This window comes from Octopus sinensis, linkage group LG19, assembly GCF_006345805.1.
Source record: "Octopus sinensis linkage group LG19, ASM634580v1, whole genome shotgun sequence".
Taxonomy (NCBI): domain Eukaryota; kingdom Metazoa; phylum Mollusca; class Cephalopoda; order Octopoda; family Octopodidae; genus Octopus; species Octopus sinensis.
Genome location: NC_043015.1, coordinates 18,886,463 through 18,912,103, shown reverse-complemented (window position 1 = coordinate 18,912,103; position 25,641 = coordinate 18,886,463). Strand labels below are relative to the sequence as shown.

The following is a 25,641-nucleotide window of genomic DNA, read 5'->3' as shown; positions in this document are numbered from 1 at the left end:
CAATCTAAGTTGGAGTTCCCACGTAAACAGCAAGGTTGACCTGGCCCACAAGATCTGCTCCTGGTTTCTGAGAACTTTCCAATCTAGAGACACCCACACCATCATCCTTCTCTACTCTACTTTTGCCTGATCCCACCTTGATATTGCTGCCCACTGTGGTCTCCCCACACGAAGCAACTTATTATGAAAGTGGAAGCACTCCAGAAGTCAATAACATGAAAGATTAGACGGCATGACAGGCATTAGCTATTGGAGTCAACTCAAAAAGTTTAATCTCTAGTCTCTCCAACGCCGTCGGGAGCGCTACATCATTTGTGTGATGTGGAAAATATTCCATCAATATTGCGCAAATGATGTTGGCATCAATTTTAAAATCCACCCAAGACTTAGCTCCCGTGCTACTCGCCCACTACAAAAATCTAACTCAGGACACATACAACTACTTTACCTCAACCGGTCCAGCTCTCTTTAGTATCATATCAAAATACGTCAAAACAGAAACGGAACCCATAAAATTCAAAAGTTCTCTGGACAAATTTCTTCAAAAAATTCCGAACCATCCTCCTACACCCCAACAATAATAACTCTTTGCTGGAGTTGGCCATGGTGTCCCATATATGACTAAAAGATTTCACCAGATGGTGCTATTACATTAGACATGGCCTGGGCCTATACTGGCCGAAACCATTCAAAGTTATTATATGTTTTGTGCTCAAGCTGTTTTCTGGGAGGCGGGGGTTGTTTGTTTGCTTGCTTGCTTGTTTGTTTGTGTGTGTTTGTGTGTGTTTGTGTGTGTGTACGTGCGCGTGTGTATGTGTGTGTGCGTGTGTGCGTGTGTGTGTGTGGTATGTTTGATTAAAGTAATTAATTTCGGATAAATCGATATCTCAGTCATAATCAAAGATAGAAATGTAATGTCACTTAATTTTTAATTTTCGTTTCTCAAGAAACAAAATGCTTTAGAAGCTAATTTATATGTCTGCCACTGGAAATCTTTTTCAAGTGTTTAAGTAGCCGTTTAGCAACAGTAAATACGTGTTCATTATTATAAAAACACCAGGAACAGTACTGTCACGACCAATTGCAATAAGATATGTATCTGACATTTTTTTCATCTTTTAGTCATGAGGGACGGCTGTACTCATAAGGTTTTGCAGAGTCTCCGAGACTTGTAGAGTGGAGGGGGGAGTTATTCTGAAATCGAAGCTTGGCCCAAATGCTTGCAACAGAGTGGACTCTCATAAAAACGCTAATGAATGGTGTAATGGTTGCATTTGAACTGGGAATACAAAGAAATACTATAAGATAAGAGTCCGACGAGCTTACAGTTATAGTTTATTGATCCATGAAGTATGAAAGGCAAAGCTGAGTCTGAATGAGCTACCACAGCGTGTTTATAATTCGCGATCCTCAGGTGACCTGTGTGAAGTTTAATGTAGCTCGTATATATATATATATATATATATATATATATATATATATATATATATATTATAATTAGGGCTTAGTAAAATAAATTACTTTGCCACATACTGAACTTAGTAGAAATAGCAGCCCAAAAAAATTTTCTTAGCATTTTTACTACTTAAAGAAAATTTCTCTCAGATAATGTTTACTCCAGACAGCTCACGAAGGTTTGGAGGTAAATACAGAAAAATATCACAAGTACATAGATCGTTTGAGTACGTCAACGTTTCAAGATTAGCCAAATAAAATCAGCATTTCTTTCGTCAGCTCAAAATTTCTTAATTTGGATTTGGAAACACTAAAAAGAAGGAACTTTACCTATCAGCGAACTTGTCGCTTCAGATGAACCACTCCAACTAACAGTATCAATAAATTCAAAATGCGCAGGCGTAAATTTCTGCACTCCCCATTCCACCCACGTGGTCTATCTAGCAAACATTATATTTTAACCGCGAGAACCGAGGCAGTATGACCGAGAGAAATGAATTATAATATCAAGAATTGAGGGTAAAATTAATTAATTAATCAATTTCACCAAGTGTCCAGTATGTAAAAGGACCATTTAAGGCTAATTCAAAATATGACATTATATAATTAGGGCTTAGTAAAATAAATTACTTTGCCACATACTGAACTTAGTAGAAATAGCAGCCCAAAAAAATTTTCTTAGCATTTTTACTACTTAAAGAAAATTTCTCTCAGATAATGTTTACTCCAGACAGCTCACGAAGGTTTGGAGGTAAATACAGAAAAATATCACAAGTACATAGATCGTTTGAGTACGTCAACGTTTCAAGATTAGCCAAATAAAATCAGCATTTCTTTCGTCAGCTCAAAATTTCTTAATTTGGATTTGGAAACACTAAAAAGAAGGAACTTTACCTATCAGCGAACTTGTCGCTTCAGATGAACCACTCCAACTAACAGTGTCAACAAATTCAAAATGCGCAGGCGTAAATTTCTGCACTCCCCATTCCACCCACGTGGTCTATCTAGCAAACATTATATTTTAACTGGAGTAAACATTATCTGAGAGAAATTTTCTTTAAGTAGTAGAAATGCTAAGAAAATTTTTTTTGGCTGCTATTTCTACTAAGTTCAGTATGTGGCAAAGTAATTTATTTTACTAAGCCCTAATTATATAATGTAATATTTTGAATTCGCCTTAAATGGTCCTTTTACATACTGAACACTTGGTGAAATTGATTAATTAATTAATTTTACCCTCAATTCTTGATATTATAATTCATTTCTCTCGGTCATACTGCCTCGGTTCTCGCGGTTAAAATATAATGTTTGCTAGATAGACCACGTGGGTGGAATGGGGAGTGCAGAAATTTACGCCTGCCCATTTTGAATTTGTTGACACTGTTAGTTGGAGTGGTTCATCTGAAGCGACAAGTTCGCTGATAGGTAAAGTTCCTTCTTTTTAGTGTTTCCAAATCCAAATTAAGAAATTTTGAGCTGACGAAAGAAATGCTGATTTTATTTGGCTAATCTTGAAACGTTGACGTACTCAAACGATCTATGTACTTGTGATATTTTTCTGTATTTACCTCCAAACCTTCGTGAGCTGTCTGGAGTAAACATTATCTGAGAGAAATTTTCTTTAAGTAGTAAAAATGCTAAGAAAATTTTTTTGGGCTGCTATTTCTACTAAGTTCAGTATGTGGCAAAGTAATTTATTTTACTAAGCCCTAATTATATAATGTCATATTTTGAATTCGCCTTAAATGGTCCTTTTACATACTGAACACTTGGTGAAATTGATTAATTAATTAATTTTACCCTCAATTGTTGATATATATATATATATATATATATATATATATATATATCTCACCAACCCAAGAGTGAGTTCCCTGACGTCCGTTCGCAATGCCTCAGCCGGCCAAAAGAGGACAACCCTGTCCTGTCTCCCACCACTTCTTTCCTCACGCCTCCCCTACCGGTCAGTCCCTTGACCATTGACGCCATAGCCCTCTTCTTCCGGCTCATCCCCACACGTCCACCCTCATCTCAAAGATCACCTCCTCACTTCATTCCATGACGAAATCTACCACCCACCCGGGTGGGTACCTTGCACGTTGTGATCTTCTTAAACTGGGAACCTCATTCTCTTCCTCTTCTCCACAATCATCATCTGACAAAGTGACAATCCTATGAACATCCAAGACATGACACGGCATTCCATCTACAGAGATGTTATTTTGGGAATTGACAGCCGTCATTATTACTCTGTTCCGCTGAGTTGCGCAGTGTGCCTTTGGTGGCTTGACCCAGACTTCATCTCCCACCTCCACGAAGTCAGGCCCTGCCTCCTCTACAGGGCATTTCTATGGTTTACTCGGATGTCACCATTCATATTTGAATATCGCTCTATGTGGCACGGACTCTTCGGCCTGTCCTGATCGGGGCGACATGTACCAGACCAGCGCATCCGGTGGCGAGACATGTCCCCTCTCCGCCATAGCCTTGATCGTTCGATGATGCTCTCCATGATTCCATTTCCACTCGACCTGTATGCCGCTCTGAAAAAACGGTGCACTTTCCACCTTCAGTGCCTCCGAACTGTTGTCCATCAGATATTCGTCCACAGGGCCCCGCTCTAAGGATACCTCATTTAGAATGCGTGTCATCTTGTCCGCAGTGCCTGTCCTCAATTTCCTTCAAATGACTATCCGCCCGGTCCACAATCGATAGCTGCCGGTAGTGTGTTACATCCACCGCTAATGGTCTTCAGTTGTGCTCTGTCGAAACGTTTCCCTGCTCGTACACACCCGGAGAAGGGTCGATGGATTGACACCTGTCGCAGTTCCCGACCACATTCTGTAAACAGTCTTCATTTAATGGGTACATCCTTGTTCTTGTGCAGCTGCATGTTTGCAGCAGCGAATTGCGTGTTCTGTGGTAAGTTGTTGTTTACTGATTACATTTTGTGTATTTATGCAGCGATAACTGATTCATCTGTTGCTTCTATTGCAAAGTGTGGCATTTATGTTCTGTTGGGAAGTGCTTGCCAACTAGTGTTTTCAAAGTATACGCTACATTTGTTTCTTTATAATGTGATGTGAAATATTTTATATGCAAAATTAAATTCGCAACATGTACACCTCTCAAGTTGAATTTCGGTTGCTTTTATTTTGTAAATTATTAGATAATGGTATTAGTAGTTTGTTTTTATTTTATGAACATCATTTAAGACACAACTTCTATAACTCTATATAACTTCTATATTTAAATATCTGTCAAATCTAAATAATGTAAATAATGTAAATAATGTTCTATAATAACTATCGTTTACTTTTTAAAAATGACAATACTTAAACTATAAAATAACCAATAAATCTGTATTTAACAAATATAATTAATTCACATCGGTAGCAGGGTTAATTTGATAGTTCATTCATGTACTAAGTGCAAAATGTTGCTCTTTCGATTTTTCAATATTTTGCCTTTCTTCAGGTCATTTAGCACTGATGTTAAATTGAAATTTATTGCAAATGAATAAATAAAGAGGTGAATAGAATCGCTTGACTCATGGATTTTACAAGAGAGAAAAATGGAGTGCATGTAAATCAAGAATCACAACAAGCTGGATATTTTATGACAAATGTTCCATTATTAAATGGTTCAAGGTAAGTAAAACAACGACAGACATATGTCTAAATAAAGGAGGGTTTCGCCAATGTAGGATAAAAACGTGTGTTCATTTCCCACAAAATACAGTCCCAAGTTTAATAATTTCAATGACAAAAATAATTATGCTTGTGTTCCAGTCCTTAAATATATTGCAAGAAGTTGCCACTAGAGTAGTTACGAATTAACTCATTATCTTAATCTCTATTGTATAGTTTCCTAGAAGGTATCCAATATAGAAAACTGTGATGAATAGTAGACTAAAGTTATTTACGTATAGAAAAACATCACCTAGAAACGATTGGTGAGCAATCCAACCGGAATGGATTGTTTCAAATGGATTTTTCCGATCTGAGAAACAATTAGAAATCAATAATCCGATTTCAAAATATCCCAGACTATTCTAAGAAACTTCCCTACATTCCCAGATATGTAAAGTTACAGCTATGACATAAAAATTGATACACCTTTCTATAAATTCAGAATAACCTCAGGTGAAGTAATAGTACAAGTGACATTTCTAACTCAACCAATTGGATACAATTTTCTTCTGTATTTAAACAGAATATTAATGCGAATGCAATAATCTCTTTTACGTAGCGCTTCAGGTACTTCTTCAAGTAGCACTTTAAAGGTTACGAAGAAACCATTAATATCTCCCATCAGTACTTACACTGCCCTCCTCTATATTACTTCTTTTGTGTTTCTGACAATGCGAGCACCACTTTAAATGACGTTATGTATTAAGCAATATAAGTTCATACAGCTGAAATATGGCCGCAACTAATTGTAGTAGATTCTGCATTATATTTTCTTTTTGTAGAATTGTGATTTCACAGTTTTGTCTGTTGAGAAAAATTGATTTAAAGAAAATAACTTCAGACATATTTCGATGAAAGCTACTACATAGCTGTAGAACATTATAGAGATGGGTTGTTAGCAAAAAGAAAAAAAGCAAATTATTAGAATAAGTTGTCATTTCCTATAGAATTATTGTATTTCTCTAAATTCTGCATTAAAAATATAACCATGTGCTAATATGTGACAGTTTTTTCCATTAACAAAAATCAATATGCATTAAATATATCCATATCGAAAATATTTAGCCAAATCGTATCTACATGTGCGTCTTGTAAAATATATAAAAAGCCTTGGAAGATAAAAATTCCTTCCTGATTCTTTTAACAGTAATGCTTTATATACTTCACGCAATAGTCCATTCCTACTTAAAATTCTACAAGTATCTGGTCTATTCGGACAAGGAATATATCATTTTCACTTACAATTTGAAGCTTCAGATTTGCTTAACTTGCATATTTCCAATTGCTGTTATTGTCAGAAAATCGCAACATCCACACCATTTGTATATATATATATATATATATATTGGAATAAAGGGTAAAAATCATTAATGATATTACCAGGGGTCAGTACGGAAATAAAAACCTTATACTCTTACTTTTTTACTCGTTTCAGTCATTTGACTGGAGCACCGCCTTTAGTCGAGCAAATCGCCCCCAGGACTTATTCTTTATAAGCCCAGTACGTATTCTATCGGTTCTTTTGCCGAACAACGAAGTTACGGGGACGTAAACACACCAGCACCGGTTGTCAAGTGATGTTGGGGGACAAACACAAACACACACACAGACACCTACACACGCACACACACACACATATATACGACGGGCTTCTTTCAGTTTCCGTCTACCAAATCCCCTCACAAGGCTTTAATCGGCCCGAGGCTATAGTAGAAGACACTTGCCTAAAGTGCCACGCAGTGGGACTGAACCCGGAACCATGTGGTTGATAAGCAAGCTACTTTATTTCATAAAATTTGTCATCATAGACAGTACAAAGAGTGTATAGCTTTGCGGGCTGGACAAGCACATTAATGAATGAAAATGAAATAGAATGAATAAATGAGAGACGAAACCCAACACCCGCCGATTGGATTTTTCTCGAAAACATATTTTCTTTTTTTAAAAAATCAATAGGTTTCAAACCTCTTACAAGAAGGAGGCACTAAAACCTCTTACTTAACATGTTTTTTTTAAACACACAATTGAGGTTATAAACCACTACAAATAATACAATAAGATGAGGTTTCAAACCCTATAACGAGGGTCTTTCACCTCCTACTCTTCGATATATTCATCATTATCTTCAATGCCGCTTGAGTTCATGTACCCCGCCATTTCCCATGCCTCACTCATGTAGGACATGTAAGTCGCGTAAGGGCCACCCGGCTATATGCGACACTCCTCCCCAAATCCTTTAAGCCTTTCTCACAAGGGAAACCTTATGACCTCCACAGCTATCTTCGGAGGCCATTCGGGATCCCGTGTGAAGGGCATATCTACTGTCTCTTTATGTTCTTCTACTATTTTTTCCACCTCTCTGCCCTTATAGAAAAAGATAATTAATTGATCATCTTTAAGGGTGGGGGTTGTTTCTTCCACCGTAGGTGGAACAACTTCGGGACATGCGGACGGCACATCATCTCCCCGCTGAGATGACCCGTTCTTCTTCCTTCTTTTTTTTCTTTTCTTCCTGACTTCGGGAGAGTGGAGCTCTTCCGCTTTGTCCGGAGACTCTCACCGGCCTCCCGAAGCCTTAGGTTCTTTCGGCGGGCAACTATTGTTGCCCGCCTTCTTCCTTTTTAATCCCTTTTGAGTTGAGGAGACTGAAGCCTCCTCGACCACATCCACCTCTCCCTTTGACCGGGTAGGGGAGGTGGCATCTAGTGACTGTTCCAGGTCCTTACCATGGTGCTGGGGGCAGTTCCTTTTAATGTGGCCTGGCTGCAGGCACGAGTGACATTTGGGGAGACGTCCCTCATGTATCACCGGATACCTTCAGCCAGCCATTTTCAAGAAATCTGGAAAAACCAGATCTGTTGCGGCCGATGGGGTCCACAGGGTCAAAATCGCTTTTTACTCTTCCCAATCGACCGCCGGCAATACCCTTACATTTAAGAGCCTGGGCCCGCCATCCCCCAGCCCCCGTCGGATGGTATCTTCAATCCAATCCGCTTCGGTGCCTGGGGGTAACCCACATACCCAGGCTCGTATTAATTTTCTTCCATAATATGACGGAAGGGACAAAATTTCCTTGCCTTCTAAAGGCTGACTCGCAAACTAGCGAGCCTTTTCCCCGTTGTCAAACAGCAACCATACGGTTGCATGTTTGACACCACGGGATATATATTTTAAAGAGGACAAATATTCTTTAAGTTCATTTTTTATGACTTGTTTTGGGAAGACGGTGATGGAATTAAGAACTTTAGAATAAGTTCTAAGTACCATCGTCTTCTCCTTCATATCTTTTAACTACTGCTTAGGCGGGTTAATTTCCCACTCTAAGACAGAGTTTTTCTTTTTAAGTTCCTTCTCGGCCATGTCAAAAAACAGTTCAAAAGTAGTTCAAAAGACAGTCTGCCAAAAAATTAAACCGAATAATAATAAAACAAAATAAAAGAGGAGGGGAGGAAACTGAAATTAAATTAATGAAAAGAATGAGCCAAAATTTAGAAAGAAAGAAAAATAGAAGAAGGGAAAAGTAAAAGAAATACCTCACAAATAGCACAGACAGGGAATCCTTTGTATAATACTCCAAAAAGGTAATCCAAAAAGTAATCCAAATGGCTTATTCTTATTTTTCTGGCGAGATACGCCCACTAGAATTTACAAGAAGAATTTTCAAGCAAAAATTCTCAATTCACCGTTACGGTGATCGCTATAGCGATCCATAATTGACAATTTTTTTTTGTTCTTTTTTTCTATTCACGGAGCCGAAACTCACATCTTCTCACTGTAACAGTCCAGACCAATTAGTGTTGCATTCTGGTTAACCGGAAGTAAGGAAGCTACTTTATTTCATAACATTTGCCATAAAGGCAGTACATAAAGTAAGTTAGCTTTGCGGGCTGGACGAGGACATTAATGAAGTGAATGATAATGAAAGAAGGATGATGGGGATGGGAGAAGACAAAAAGCGCCCGCCGACTTCTGCTTCTCTAAAACATTGTTCTTTTTAAAAACAAACACAAAACGAGGTATTAAACCTCTTACAATTTTTTCAATTTTTGGACTTAGCAGTCCATTACTAATAACAACATAGTTCAATAATTACATATATAAATACAATACACAAAGCCCCTCCTCCCAGACCTGGCTTACACTTCCCTTAGGAATGCGCCAGCTCTAGGTCGGGGCCCCTCAAGTCGTATCACAATTTGACTCGTCCTCGAAATAACTTGTGCCCGCGCTCCCTACCATCCACCACGCCTCCCTCAGAACGTAATCGAGTTCCGAGTTAGCGTCGCCCGGGACCAAGCTATAATCCTCATTGAGCTCCTTCAGCCCAAGCGTCACGTCGCCATTCGGGGTCCTGTGTGAAGGCTAAAGGTGCTCCCTTGTGGTGCTTTTCCATCACCTTTTCAATTTCTCCGCCTCTATAGAAGAGGATCAATACGTTCAATTCTTTCGTTGGCGGCACAGTTCCCGCCAACGGTATTTCTTCTCCTGTCGGTGGCACAACCCCAACCGACGTAGTTCCGGGACATTCCGGTGCTATGTCACCGACAGCCGGTAATGTCCCGTTTCTCTTCCTCTTTTTCTTTTTTTTCTTTTCAACTGAGGGAGGGTGCATCTCCTCCGTGGCCGGAAGATTCGCCTTTCCCTCCTCATCCCTAGTATCCTTTGGTGAGCACCCATTGTTGCTCACCTTCCTCTTTCGGCCTCTGTTTGAGGAGTCCTCTGCTTCCTCGGCCGTTATCATTCCCTCTTCTTCAGGGGTTTCACTTAACTGTTCCGGGATCCTATTTTGTTCCCGGAGACAGTTCTTCTTTATGTGGCCGGACTCCAAGCACCGATGACACTTAGGGGGGCGACCCTCAAGCATCACCGGGTACCTGCACCCGGCCATTTTCAAAAAATCTGGAAGAAATTGCTTTTGACCCAACCCAAGCAGCCGCAGGAAGAACTTTTACATTAAGGAGCTTAGTTTCGCTGCTACCCAGACCCCGGCGGATAGTCTCCTCTATCCATTCGGGTTCTATCCCGGGTGGCAGCCCGCAAATCCAAGCTTTCGTCAGTCTCTTTTTTTGGTACGTGGGCAGGAATAAAATTTCCTTACCCTCCAGGGGTTTGCTAGCAAATTTGCAAGCCTCTTCAGGGGTGTCAAATAGCAACCACACCGTTGCATATTTGACACCCCTGGAAATGAATTTAATTGTTGGCAAATACTCTGCCAACTCTTTTTCAATTGCCGTCTTTTCGAATAGGGCGATGGTGTCGAGTGCCTTGGAGTAGGTTCTCAACACCACCGTCCTATCTTCACGGTCTTTTAACCACTTTTTAGGCGGTATGATCTCCCATTCCAAAATTTTGTTATTTTTCCTTGCCATGTTTTTTTTTGCTTTTTTTAAAAAATATATTCAAATTAAACTTAAAGAGCGAGAAGAAAAAAGTTCAAAAGTCCAAATAAAATTTGATAGATTTTTGAAAAAACAAAAAGGAGAAAGCACAACAGAAGGGAAGAAATCAACGGAAAGTCGCAATAAACAAAAAAAAACAAAAGGGGGAGTTAAATGAAGTTCAAAAGAAAGTTAATAACCAGAAAAAACACAGCAAAAATCTTCTGGCCTTACGGTACTCCCGGCCTGAGTTGAACCTGGAACGCCGCAACTGTAACACAACCTCCACAAAAATGGGTCCGAAAGGTAATCCAATAGTGGCTTATTTTTATAATTTTCTTGCGAAGTACTCTGACAAGGGAATAAATTCAACAAACCCAAACACAGCACAGTAACTGTATTGGGTTCCGAGGATACGCCCCTCCACTGTTTTTTTTCAATAAACACAAAAACGGCAGCCGCCGAGAGCAGGCGAAATTGTCTCAGAGTTGGACACAACTTACTGAAATAATAATTGGCACGTAATAAATTATGCCCAACTCACAATAAACAAAATCACTCACCTCGACAACTTTCCGTTTTTGGTCTTTTTTTCTATAATTGGACGGAGCTGGTTACTCACGTCCACTCTGGCTCAACAGGAAGCAACTGACTAACTGCGCATGTGTGTTAGCAAGCTACTTACCACACAGCCACTCCCGCGCCTAATATATGGAACGCTTCACGTATTTGCGTCACCCTTGCGCAGGAGTCATGCTAATCTTCTCTGCATCGTTCCAATTTTAGTATATATGTACTGCCGAAGCAGTACATATACTAAAATGGTAAAATAGGTAAATTTTACAAATATTTCAATAATTATATAGATAATTATAAGGGATTGGCTTTAAGCCTCTCCACGCGCAGAAAAAATAGACGCCAAAAGACTCTATTACCACCTTAAAAACTCCGAGAATAAAACATTGGGTTGTAGTCGGGCAAAAGAAAGCTAATGAATTAAACTTTCGGTTAATCGTGTACAAGATCCTGTTTCAAGCTTAAAGTAAAAAAATATTACTTACTGCTCTCATCTGCAACGATATTCCATAGTATGAATTTACGAGTATTTTCACATACTCATACGAGCGGCGTCATCGTACAGCAAATATATGTACACAATTGTAGAAATATACAGTAAAGAAAAGTTTACATTTCTCTTTACAACCACGTGTAGTATATCAAAACATACTCTGCAGAGAATGCAGGTTTGATCAAGGAGTAAATGCTTCAAATAGATACTCGTAAATTTATACTATGGAATATCGTTGCTGATGAGAACAGTAAGTAATAATGTTTTTACTTGAAACAGGATCTTGTACACGGTTAACGAAAAGTTTAATTCATTAGCTTTTTTTTTCCCGCATACAACCCAGTGTTTTATTCTCGGAGTTTTTAAGGTGGTAATAGAGTATTTTGGCATCTATTTTTCTAGCGCGTGGAGAGACTTATATCCTATCCTTTGTTATACTTATGTATATAATTATTAAAATATTTACCTTTAATGTTTTATTTCCGCGCTGACCCCCTGATAATATCATTAATGATTTTTACCCTTTATTATAATTAATATTTGAAGGATTTACTCCTTGATCAAAACTGTTATCATTTCATATCTGATTAGCCTGTTATTACGTAACATGCTTCACGATTGTAGTATACATACCTTATTAGTATTTCCTGCTAAGTTCTATATACTCTAGGAACGCATTAAAGCCCTTTTCGGAGCTACTTTATTTGAATTCGTCAACTTATTAAAATAAATGCTTTCTGAGGCTAATTGAGTCGTTTTTTACCCTTATTTCTAGCAATGTTAGCACTATTTTGTACCCTTGTTTATAAATTTGCCTGTATGTTTTAATTATTTATAGAATAGATTTCTACCGTTTTGAAACTGCGCACGCTTCAACAGTTTTTTTTGATCTGACAAGGCGAGTTGAGCTTAATCCTAAGCGCAGTAAGCTCCACTGACGAGAACTAAGATGTAATGCATCAGAGTTCGAAATCACGTGATATGAATATAACTGCTTCTTCACTTATGAGCGTGTCTCACTTCGGTGCGTAGTTTTTTCGTTTCCTCTCTTTCGTCAACTTATTAAGACAAGTAATTTTTGTGACTAATTCAATTGTTCTTGACTCTTGTTTCTAACAATGCTGGTACTATTTTGTACCCTAGTTTATAAATGGCGGTGCCCCAGCATGGCCACAGCTCGTGAGTTGAAACTAGATAAAATAAAAAAAATTAAAATAATAAAATAAATATAAAGATAAGATCTAAGGATTAAGGAGTAGGAGGAAGTCAGTGAGCTTCGAGCAATCTGTAGAAGATATAAAAAAAAAGCAACTTTCAAGAACTATAGTGGTTTATTAGCGCAGAGAGTTATGTATTTTTCCCGTATCGAAGTACGATAAGCCGAAAAAAGTACATTTTATAGTTCACGGTTAGCAACAAGGGTTGTTGAAAATGCGAATAAACATTCAAACATTAGGGAATGAAGGAGATAAAATCCAGGCTACATAAGTTTCATAGATAGCGGGACCTCGGAAGTAGTAAATTATTCAAACGAGGGTAAGACTACAAGCAACTCTTGAGGCCAACGATACCTTGATTATGTGAAGTTTACATTGTCGTTGGGAGATTTCATGTTAACTCGTCAGGGATTCGGTAGAAATGCATGTTAAAATATTTTAACTGACACTAAACATCTTTCTTGCTCCGTATATTACTGCATTTGCAACTTTGAAAATACAGTCGTCACAAAGAACAAATTGACTATTTGATTTTTGCATACCAGAAAAGTTACATGCGAAATCAGACTTTTTTTTTTGTTCCTTTAAGTTCCGCATTTATGTTGATATCTAAATCTATTAGTAAGATATTTTATTTTTCACACATTTGTCGAATTTTTACAGATTTTGTAACATTTACTTTATATTTTTATTCCTACTCTTAAATAAAGCACAAAAATTATTATTTCGCCACAAATACGATCAGGTATATTAACAAAAAAATCTCCTTATCTTTCCGTTTGGCAGCAATGCTTTGATATATAAATTGTTCATGATCAGCTTATAATAATTACATTTGAAATCTTTGTAAATTATATAAGCGGAAACATAGATTAATATTCCGATTAAAACCGCATGAAAAATCAAGTGGGTTAATTAGATTTAGCAGAAATTCAATAATTACAATAAAGAAAAGACACCCTTAATTAATGAATCAAATAAAACTATGCCTGGTAATCTGTCGATGTAAGGAAATCTAAAGATTGTTTTTTCTTTTTTCTGAAATTATGCAGCTAACTCAAACCAACTGCACTCAGCTTCCACCTCAGCCTCTAGACGACTCCGGAACTTGTTGCATGCATTCCTTATTGTGTCCCTCGGAAGATCTTCGAAAACCTCCTTGATCTTGGCTACCAAAGAGAGAGATATTCTTCTCGTATTTTTAGCATAAGATTTCTTGATATGAAATCATACTTGAAGCAGAATGACAGGAAATAGTAGGGGATCATTCTAACCCATTCACCGCCCCACACACATACACAATACGCGCACTGGTTGTAGTTTATTATTAATTAATTAATTAATTAATTAATAATAAACTACAACCAGTGCGCGTATTGTGTATTAATTAAGGCGCTTAGCCGCTAGAATCGTCAGCCTGTCGGACAAAATGCTTAGCTATATTTTGTCCTTCTTTACATGTGAGTTTAAATTCTGCTGAGGACGACCTTGCCTTTCATCGTTTCGAGGTTGATGTAATCGACTATTACCCTCCCCCAAAATTTCAGGCCTTGTACCAATAGTAGAAAGTTCATTGATTTGTCAAATACTATGGGTCTTTTGAGACTAGTTTGTCTTTCTTAACTGGACCTTGTGCCAGTAAAGTAAAGAATTCGAATTCGATGACAGTGAAGTGGCTTGCGCAAGACTGGAACAATTTTATAATACTATCCACACACTACTCTGGACTAATATATATTTATCTAGCCTGAAAATAAGAAAAGTAACTTTTTATTCAAAGTGTTAGGGACTAGAATACCATAAGGCAATTAAACACTAACAATTCAACTAATTGCCACTAAGTGCTTAGATTTTCATTCTAAGTATGGAGTATATTTATCAGTTTTTGGTCGTTACTGTTTCCGTAATTTAATTCACTGATTAAAATTCATTAAATACAAGAGACAGTCGTAAAAAGTCTTTCATATTTATTTACAACCAAACTGTGAACAATGAAGTAGAGGGCAATGCCTTATAGCTGTTAAAAAGATCTTCCTAACACAAATGGGTATTGGTCTCTAATCTCTACTTCAGAGCAAACTAGTTTTCAGTCAATTCCTCTTTTAATGTCCACGTGAAGTGTTATAATAAACATGACAAACGTTAACGAATGTCTCATCTATCGAGTAAATTTAATAAATGAATTAACTAATTTACGAAAATAGTATGGCTTAAAACCTATGGATATATTCCATAGTAAACCTTATTAAGAAATATATATATATTCTATACCTGCACATATTATATACCTTCATTCGTTCGTTATTTTACTATTGTTATTTACATTTAGTGTAGTGATCTTTGCGAGAGGAGACCATTATTGTTCTACTCCTGATTCTACTGAAGGAGTGGGTAGTTTCAACTCCTGTTTTCAACAGGTACGCTATCTCGGGGATTTGTGAGTGCTTTCGGATTTTATTTCAGCATTCTTTATCTACGGCATGTTGGCAGAGTATGGATTCTGGTCTCTTTTTATTGTACGAACACCAGTACTTTTCCTTCTGCTCATCTACACAATGGGTCATATGTCTTATAAAGTTTGTGTAGGATTCCCTATATTGTTCTATGCACTTTATGCAACATACCATGTCCCAAGCTTTTCAATTTATGTTTGGCTCCATTTTGTAGCATCAAGTAGCAGGTTGAATATTTTTCGATATTACACCATGAAAGCAAAGTAGCTCCCACATATGGGACAGAATTAGACGAAACAAAATTTTTAATTAAATTTTTAAAATAATCAGACCATGCTAAAAATTTCGTAGTTTAAGCTTTGTTTGTGCATACAAGAGGAAAACGTTTCTTCTCAAATGTGCATAATATTCGCTATTGGAGTTGTGAGATCTAAATTCTCTGTAATACAAGGACTGCATTTGCTACCGCCTCTCCTATATTTGCTGGGCTTAGTTAGGATGCTCCAGTCTAGTGTAGTTGCGAGGTTCCACTTCTATTTTTGTTGTCAGTTATAACTATCAATTTAGTCGTTCATTCGATCAATCCGTTCACCTAACTTTGAAATTATCCACTTGTGTATATACGCATTTCCGCCCACATTATACACACGACCATGTAAATACATATATAATTGTGTGTGTGTGTGTGTTTGTGAGAGAGAGAGAGAGAGAGAGAGAGAGAGAGAGTGTGTTTTGCACCTTTGTATGATGTGAATAATAATAAACAAATAAAACTATTTGTCATATTTGCAAAATTGCAAATTGTAAAATGCTGTCGGATCATAACTGTGTAACTCATTCATTAAGTTATTTGAAGATACTAGAATTGTTGAATGCTAATCCACTGGATCTTTGTACTTTGTACGTTTCGGTATAGTGAGTTCCTGTGCTTATCACTACCGTCCAATCTATAGCTGTTGCGTGAAACGATTTCCGTACGGGACTTAGTCCACTTATCGGCTTTCATTTACAGTTATATTTGCATTTGAGCAACAGCGTTAAACAGCTTATTTTCATGCGTATGCGCATGTGAGCGTATGTGTACGTATGTGTCTGTGAGTGCTTGCATGCCGCATGCGCGCACGTGTGTCGATTTGTACCATTTCACAGCCTATCCCTGTTGTATTTGTGAGCAAATTTTCTACTAACATAGATATGTTACCCACATCTCTTTAATTATCCCAATGTATTTAACTACTATTTAACCATTCCATTCTATGCAATATTTCCCCCCAGAAACTGAAATTTACTTTTCTCTACCTTACGCATTGTTGCAGGTGAAAGTTTATATATATACATCACGTCTAGAACTTCCTTGAATCACATGCCACTAACCATTCGTTTCGTCGGCGAGACTATCACGTGCATCACTTCTTTAGTAGCCTCATGAGTGGGGATATATGGAAGGAAGTTGTATTATAGGCGGGAGTGATCGTGATGCTCTAGACTCGCACGCTGTTGCGTCTTCCAATGAAGTACCGTGGATGACTTGAGCGTAGAATCTTACTTGGCTTCCCACTGCTAGTATAAGAATTCGTAATTGCAATCTCTTACGACAAGAAGGCACTGCATCTTAAAAGTGTCGAAGGAATCACAACAGAAAGTCATTCCTGCTCTACAGCGAATCAGCAGCACCAAACACTCAAGCACAGGTACACACACATGCATACATACACAGTCAGGTGACAGTATCTATATAACACTGGGCATATTCCTCAGCGATTTATTAGTTTTGACTTCTGTCACTTACTAGAGATGTGTGTACTTGTGTTCGAGTCTCTTGGTGTGTGACTCTTTCTGATCATATATCTATCTAAACGTAGAGTTTTTGTTCTGCCTGTCGTTGTATGCACTATTTTCTGCTTTAGCATATGTTATAGCGCTAACACCCTTTTCTATACACATACGCACACAACTTCCTTTCACGCCTATACATTAACTGATGTATGTTACGTTGTTCTAAGTTCACTGTGCCAAGGAAAAAGTGAGCGATGGGAGTTGGCGTGGGAGTAAACAACAACAAAATTAATAGAGTTGATTACCCTTCGGAAACTGCACAAGTATCAGGTATGGAAAATTCTAGCGGTCTCTGATAGGACAGTAGAACCAACTACAAATTAATTCAAATATAGAAAGAAGTTTTGTTATTTACAACCTACTTGACAATCAGACTATTTTCTGGTGCGATTAAAAACGAGGTGCGTCGTAAAGTAGTTTTGTTCACTAGTTTCTGTTGTCTAATAATACTGTTTTTCTAATTCTCTTCTCCATTCTCGTGTATTATGACTCTGTCAGAAATCAATGAATTTGTCAAGAACAATAAATTTTCCTTGTCAATAGTTGCATGCTCCCGTGGTTTAATTTCTTTTAAACCTCCTTTTATCTGTTTCATTGTTCATTTTATTCCTGTTTTGCTTAATCATAGTTTGCCTGGTTTGCAGATTTCAGGAATAATACTATATTAATTTTTTAAGATTAATGTAGCTCATAACTTAAAAATAGTTCACTGAAAGTAGGAAACTATTTTTTATGGTATTGTTTTAAATGTGGTTTACAACATTTTAACAACTTCATGCTATTACAGTTTAGCAAAGCTGACAGGTGATTCATCATGAGGAAAAAGTAGAAAGCCGAACTCTGTTTAAATAGAGTCAACAGTTGACATTCAATAATAACCTCATCAACTGCAACAAGAAAATAATGTTATCAATAACATGCAAACAATCTCATAAGCAATTAATTGACTTTACCTAATATTTTATGGAAATCTTAGAGATTTTTCTTGTGGAGAAATGGGAATTCTTTTCATTCATGTCATCAACGACAAGGTCATATCTCGAAGGTAATCGAGACTTGGTGGCAGAATCTATTCGCTGTGATTTACATTTTTTTTTCTAAAACACTTCTTTTATTTAGGATTAAGATCAAACATTTTAGAAGAGGTACTGGGATCCTCAAGTACTTCCTTCATAGACTCCTATCTGAAACAATCGTCATTACACTTCCATGCTGAATTCCCAAGCGTGACTAACTGGGACTATGGAAATTATCCAACCATCTCGTCCTTGGCTTGAAGAATCCGTTTTGTGATTCTTTCCAGCGGCATTCTAATCCCATGTCTGTAGTACTGAAAACGTGACCTCTCAGTGTGGAGAAATAGCAGCTCCACTTGAAGAGAATCCCTAACCTCCGAGTTACGCACCCTGTCGAGTAACGTTACTCCAGAGATCCATCAGAGGAACCCTATTTCGACCGCTTGCATTTGGGATTGTACTCTTCTTTCGGTCATTACTTTGCATTTTAAAATTGAAATATGAAAAGTGTTCCGAACAATTAACAAATCGTATCGTCCGCCACGTGGATTAATAAGGGACGTGTTCGAATCTTAGGTAGGGGTGTTCGTTCGAAAATTACATTGCAGTCAACCCAATAGCCGTATAACCAACAGCAAGCCTGCAATTTGTTCTTGGAGGCGTGGAATGGGAGGACAAAGGATGCATGATGCAGGACCCCGAAGCTGGTTCAGGAAGGAACAACCGTTATCAATATCTATAAAGCTGAAATGCGAAAAAGTTGTTTGATTTCTTGGTTATTTGTCTCATTTTGGGATGGGAAGGATTTAAGGGGCAGTAGATGGGGTCGGATTGATGCCAAAATTTACACGGGGGGTAAAATTGGGTGGACAGTGGTGTGAGGAGGGTTGCAACTCGCTCAGGTCTGCCGTTTGGTTGCCATGGTGAGGAATATAGGAAAAAATGAGATTTATGGGATAGACAGGTTGCGCTGTTTGAATAATGGTGGCTTTTTGTCTTGCTTGCAGGGGCTAGAGGCGGTTATCTTTAATTGTGGGTGTAAAAATTGGGGATATTTTGGAAAGGGGAGTAAAGAAGGGGGCAATAAAAAGAACCAGGCAAAGAAGACGGACAAAAGAAGGAAGGGAAAAGGAGACAACACCACCACCAGAACCCGGGCGAAGCACGGGTCAAAATAGCTAGTCTATAATAATAAATGCGAAAGCGAATGTCAGTATGTCAGTGTGTGACACTTACTCAACTTTACTCCTCCGACCCTCTCTCTCACTATTCAATGACTCTTCTACTATTCTTCATTCTTGGTTTTTTTCTTAAACCTAACATTTTGAAAAAAACTATTTCTCTAAATATTATGACTATTTCGAAAAGTAATTTCCAAAATAAACATTTTGAAAACATCTTTCTCTAAATATTAAAACTGTATCAAGTAATTTAACCATAACACGTGCTTCATAACTGAAATACGCATTGAACTCACTTTCTCACAATATTACCTCTCATAACTCTCTACCATAAAAATGTTGGAAACTTAATATTTTTTTCAGAAATTCTTTTCTACTCTATGCACAAGGCCCGAAATTTTAGTGGGGGCCAATCGCTTAGATCGACCCTAGTATGCAACTGGTACTTAATTCATCGACTCCGAAAGGATGAAAGGTAAAGTCGACCTCGGCGGAATTTGAACTCAGAATGTAAAGACAGATAAAATACCGCTAAGTATTTCGCCGAGCATATTAACGTTAATGCCAGTTCGCCGCCTTAGTACATTTTCAGATATTATTAACTTATTTTACCGTGAAAAATAATTTTAAAAATACTGAATTTCAAACATCTTTATAGTCAAATACGCTTAGAGCAATTCCAAACCATAAAAATCGCTCTTTAAAATAGTGTCTAGCGACAGTGGTGTACTTTTCCTTCAAACTACGAACAAGAATTCAGATACGTACCGGCTTCTACAAATAATTGTTTGTACGAAAAGTAAGACTCTACGTACATCAAATTATCTTTAAATTAAGTAGCGGCAGAAGTATTATCGTTGAACTTTTTAAATGGTAAGTTTATTATTACCTACAGCCAGCTATATGCTGGTTGTTCAAGGGTAGGAAATAGAAACAAGCTATTTGTACTAACCCTCGAATGGGAAGACAAAAAACGCTCTTTATCATGCGGCCTTGCAATAGGTTCCAAGTAGACGAATTATATCATTGTTTCGATAAAAATTGTTCATTGCTTGAAAAATACTGTTCAAGTTTAATAAAATTTAATATGTGGTTAATGCATTGTTGAACCCAAAGCCCAATGAAGAGCCCTCCACAGGAGCTAGTAAAATATCTATATTACATATTTTTTGTATTATATACATAAATATATAGATATATATACATACACACATACACACACACACATGCATATATATATATATATATATATATATATATATATGATATCAAAATATATTATTATTTCTAAAAACAAATTTATAATATTATTTACGTGTTTCTCCTTCCGTCAGTTCGTCACTCACTATCCTTTTCAAATTTTCGAATAATTTATATGGAGAAACGAAATAAAATATAAACGAGTCAAATATGTATTGTGTTTTTTTTCGGTCAGAAATACAGGGTACTGAATATTTCACTTTCAACTACAACAACAGTAATAAAGGGAAAAGGATAAAGATGGTAAAACTAGAAGAAAGAGAAAAGTAATTTTTAAAATAACAACAGATAACTAAAACAGATAATTCTGCTGTAAACTTATTTCGATATATTAAATGCAGTTCTTTTTTTTCCTCTTGGAACTACTTATTCTTGGGGTGGGTAAACTATGTTACAAAAACCTTCAATCAGTAAAACAATAGTATCTACTATTTGTAATTTAAATGTATTATTTTTCACTCAGATATTTGTTGCTATAAAACAATTTTAAAATTTTGAATAAAAACATTCCTTATAGTGAATAAAAATGTTTCATTGAAATTGATCATTTACCCTTTTGTGCATAAGGTTTGGGTATGATATTTTACTAAAAAGCTACATTCATACTGTGGACAAGATTATCATTAGAAAGAAAAATATTGACATTCATCATGAACCACAACTATTACTAGCATTCACATGTATTCACAAACTGAATATACAGTTATATTACAGGTAATATTTTAAATGGACAAACAATCTAAATTAAAGTTTTATCATCTTGACGTTAGCAAGGTGACGGTTATCAAACTAGTAGTTTATGTATTTGAGCTATTCGTCAAAATAGTAAAATGCATTTCAATAAGAAAATAACCGAAAAAATCGCAATATTATAAATTCTTTTATCTGAGAAATATAAACTATCATATAAGGATATTAACAACCAAATATTCAGTAATAAAGCCAGAAGAGTTAATAGAAAAGAATAGTAGACAACATAATGCGCATAGACGTTCTAACTAATCTCAAAACTTTTGAACTAGATTTTCATGTTCACGCATGTCTCTCGTTTCTAAAAGAATTTTTAAACTGATAATTTTTTTTTTTCGTATCAGAATTAATACCCAGATTCAAACAACTTACAAGAACTTGATGCTTTATTGTATATCTGGTTTGAACAATGTCTTTATGTATCCGATACCACATAAATGTATAAATAAGGAATTTGAACAATTGGTTTGAAAATTTCCAAACATTTTACATATGGATTGTAACATTTGATTAACCCATGAGCAATACATTTTCTCTAATGTTTAGCATTATTCAATATTTTGTTCTCTCTACGAAAACATCTGTTAGAGACATCTGCTAAGTAAGATTCAAATGGTATGCAAAACTGGATACAAACCTCTTAAGCTGTAGCATTTTCAGTATTCATTCGATACATACAAAGAAAACTTGAATTAAAATTAAAAAAATATAAAAAGGAAAATACCTGAAATACTTGTGTTTAGAGAGCCTCTTTGTAGAAATAATAATATATCACTTACAGCAAAGCCTGTATTCTATTGCATTATTTTCCTCGACAATATAACTTATTTCATTCGTAATTGAAGAGACTGTTTTTTTCAAGTGTACGCACACACATTCACAAAAACATACAGTAAAACATACACACACTCATATATATGTGTATATATATATATATGTATATGTATGCATATAGGTGTGTGTAAGTATTCACAAACACACACACACATACGCATACATATAAAACACACCCTTATAGATATATGATTGTAAGCATATATATATGTATGCATGTATGTATTGGTATCTGCATATACATGCACATATACACTTATATAAATTGTGTGCTTAGATGATGTCATAAATATTACATTGTATTATTTCTATAACGGAAACAGAAAAGTACAATTTTTATTCATGATTCAAGAAGCAGGTTCATTTTTATTCTCTCTTTCTTTCTCTCTCTCTCTCTCTCTCTCTCTCTCTCTCTCTCTCTGTTGCAATCTCATAAACACACACAAACATGTTGATTATGCATAGAAGAGCATTGTCATGCATGTATATTATTATACTCATATGTACGCACAAACATGTATATATCACACACACGTACCCTTAGCACATAAACTGTTAAGGCGTCAATGCAAATTGAGTAGATTCAGCTTATATATAATCAAATTAATTTTGTGTGTTTTTATACGTTTACATTACACGTACAAGCGTGGGGTGAGCGGGCGTGTGTGAGTATGTAGATATGTGCATATAGGTATATATATATACATACATACATATTTTTATACACACATACATACACTTATATACGTATTTGTATATATATGTATATATATAGATATATATGAATATATATATATACACACATATGAATATAAATATGTATGTATATATTTGTGTGTGTGTATGTATATATATATATATATATGCACGCATATATGTACATATATATAAACATGTGTATGTGTGTGTGTACATCTGTATCAATGTATAATTTGTAGTATTTCGATAACAGAGAAACGTTGACTACAAAGGATGTTCTAAAAAAATGTTTTACAATCTTTTAAAAAGTAACTTTTATACATTAAAGTGAATTAATCTGCATCAAATACACGTAGTTTTGTTATGAAGATAATCTTTAAAAAGTAATTTCATATGTATGTATATATATAGATACATATGAATATATATGTATATATATATATATATTATATATATATATATATATATAAATATCTGTATGTGTGTACGTCTTTATATATATATATAAGTATGTATGTATATATATATATATATATATATATATATATATATATATATATATATATATATATATATATATATGATTTCTTTTTCTTTCAAATAAAACTCTCGCCAACTAAGATAAAATAATATTTATCTTTTGAAATATAGTATGTATGTTAGCTCTGTATTTTAGCAGATATATATTGTAGACAAATGATTCATGACAAGTCTGTCAAGAACTAAATACTAATGAGTTCCACGAGAAAAACAAATTTTGAGTATTTATTTTCTGTCTTAAAATGTTATTCTTTTCCGCATCACTAAAATTATATCTTTTAAGAACGAAAATTCAATTGTTGGACTTAGCTAATACTAATATTTGGCTTTAAACTGAACCAAAGGAATCAACTGAAAGTTGATAACGGCAGTATCAGCTAAGCAGAGAAGCAATATCCCGGTTAAATGTCAATTTCTGTCGAATAACGTCAAACTGCAGATTCAAAGCAGAGACCCAGTTTATTATGCGCTTGCAAAGGTTTCAAAGGATTACGTCTGATTCTATATAGCTACAAATATTAAAACAGAAATATTAATTTCTCGACCTTTTGCGCTGTAGTTAAATGAAGAAGACATACTTTCCATTTTCACTTGGCTAAAAACATCAAAAGCTGAGTCAGTGATGTCATGGCATGTGTACTAAATACCGTGTCTTTTGTTCATATCTCTAAACGACACTGATTGCTAACTTTCTTAAGCAAAGACTCATAACTCCCGGTAGATCAGTTTACCTGATTAAGTAAACTTAGCATATTGAAATATAATTCACTACTCTAAGCAGTAATATTTATTATGCTCTAAAGTACAAAGTATGTGTACGTGTGCGTGTGTGCATGTATATATATATATATATATATATATATATATATATATATATATGTGTGTGTGTGTGTGTTTATTCATGTATTTTATTCTTTTACTTCTTTCAGTAATTGGACAGCGGCCATACTGGAGCACCGCCTTTAGTCGAGCAAATCGACACCGGGACTTATTCTTTGTAAGCCTAGTACTTATTCTATCGGCATCTTTTGCCGAACCGCTAAGTTATGGGAACATAAACACACCAGCATGTGTTTTCTCTGTTAACCTCCTCCCACTATCATGTGATCCGTGACGGCCTCGACCGGACTAGTCACGATTTTCTCAGCTCTTCGCTCTACCCCGCTCCCGTCTTTCTAGCCCTTTAGGGCAGTTTTTCATCTCTCCTTCGTGTTACCCATTTTTGTCTTGTCTTGCAGCCCTAAGGCTTTATTTTTGTTTTTTGCTCTATATGTATTATCATTTTAATTGTTGTCTGCTGCCTATATTCTGTTTATTATCTTCTCCCTCGTCTTGCTTTGTTTTGCTTTGGTCCCAATTCCGGCAAGTTTCTTGCCTGTGCCTCCAGAGTGGAATCAATATTATCGATAGTGGCCGAAATTGCGCTCGACCCTCTGATCGATAACTGAAGAAGAATTGGTGAACTTCCGTGTTTTCTGTTCGTCTGTGTACTTAGTATATGTTCGTATGTCTATTTACTACACATTTTTTTTATTATACACATACACACACACACACACACATACATATATATATATATATATATATATATATATATACACACACACACACACACAGGTATGTCATATTTTCCGTTTGTTGCCTTTTATTTAATTCTGAAAATATTATTTACTAGCAGTATTGCCCGGCTAGTGCGCTCGTGCGTTCTATGCACGCGCGAATTAAGCTAAACTTGGATGAAGTTCAATCAAAATTCAATTATTTTGGTTTTAAAACCAAGCATTTAATGCCTTCTATTTTTGCGCTTATGTGTTCCATTTCCTCAATAGGAAGTACGTAGAAGCGTTTCATAAATTTTTGTTGATCAGATAATTGCATTGTTGAATTATTCTTTTAGATTCAGGGGAGTGTTTCAGGGAGTACCTGGCGATGTATCGTGATGATCAAAAATCCGGCCTGCTAAAATTTAGTTAAAGTGATTCAAACTGCAGAGTCAACGCAAAATGGTCACATTTAATTCAAAGCGTTAAATATGTTATGAAAACAATTGGTATGTGTTCACAAAGTCCAAAAACTAATACGAAAAAACCCTCCAGGCTACATCCCGAAAATTCATTTCTTTGTCGAATTTCTACAATGTTTACGGCGATTCGTTTTTATATCTTGAGTTTTTATTTTTTTCAACCAATTTACGCATGCTTGCACGCGTAGTGAACACGGTTCACGTCAAACAGCTGACTGAGTAAAGTTCACTATTCAAT

At 36.0% G+C, this 25,641-nt stretch overlaps 1 non-coding gene across 1 annotated transcript; it reads right to left on the bottom strand.

Moving 5' to 3' along the window:
• Positions 1–11,230: 11,230 nt before the first annotated feature.
• On the bottom strand, positions 11,231–11,338 carry LOC115222423. Its single transcript, XR_003882711.1, has one exon. It is a non-coding gene; the product is annotated as a U6 spliceosomal RNA (small nuclear RNA).
• Positions 11,339–25,641: the final 14,303 nt, after the last annotated feature.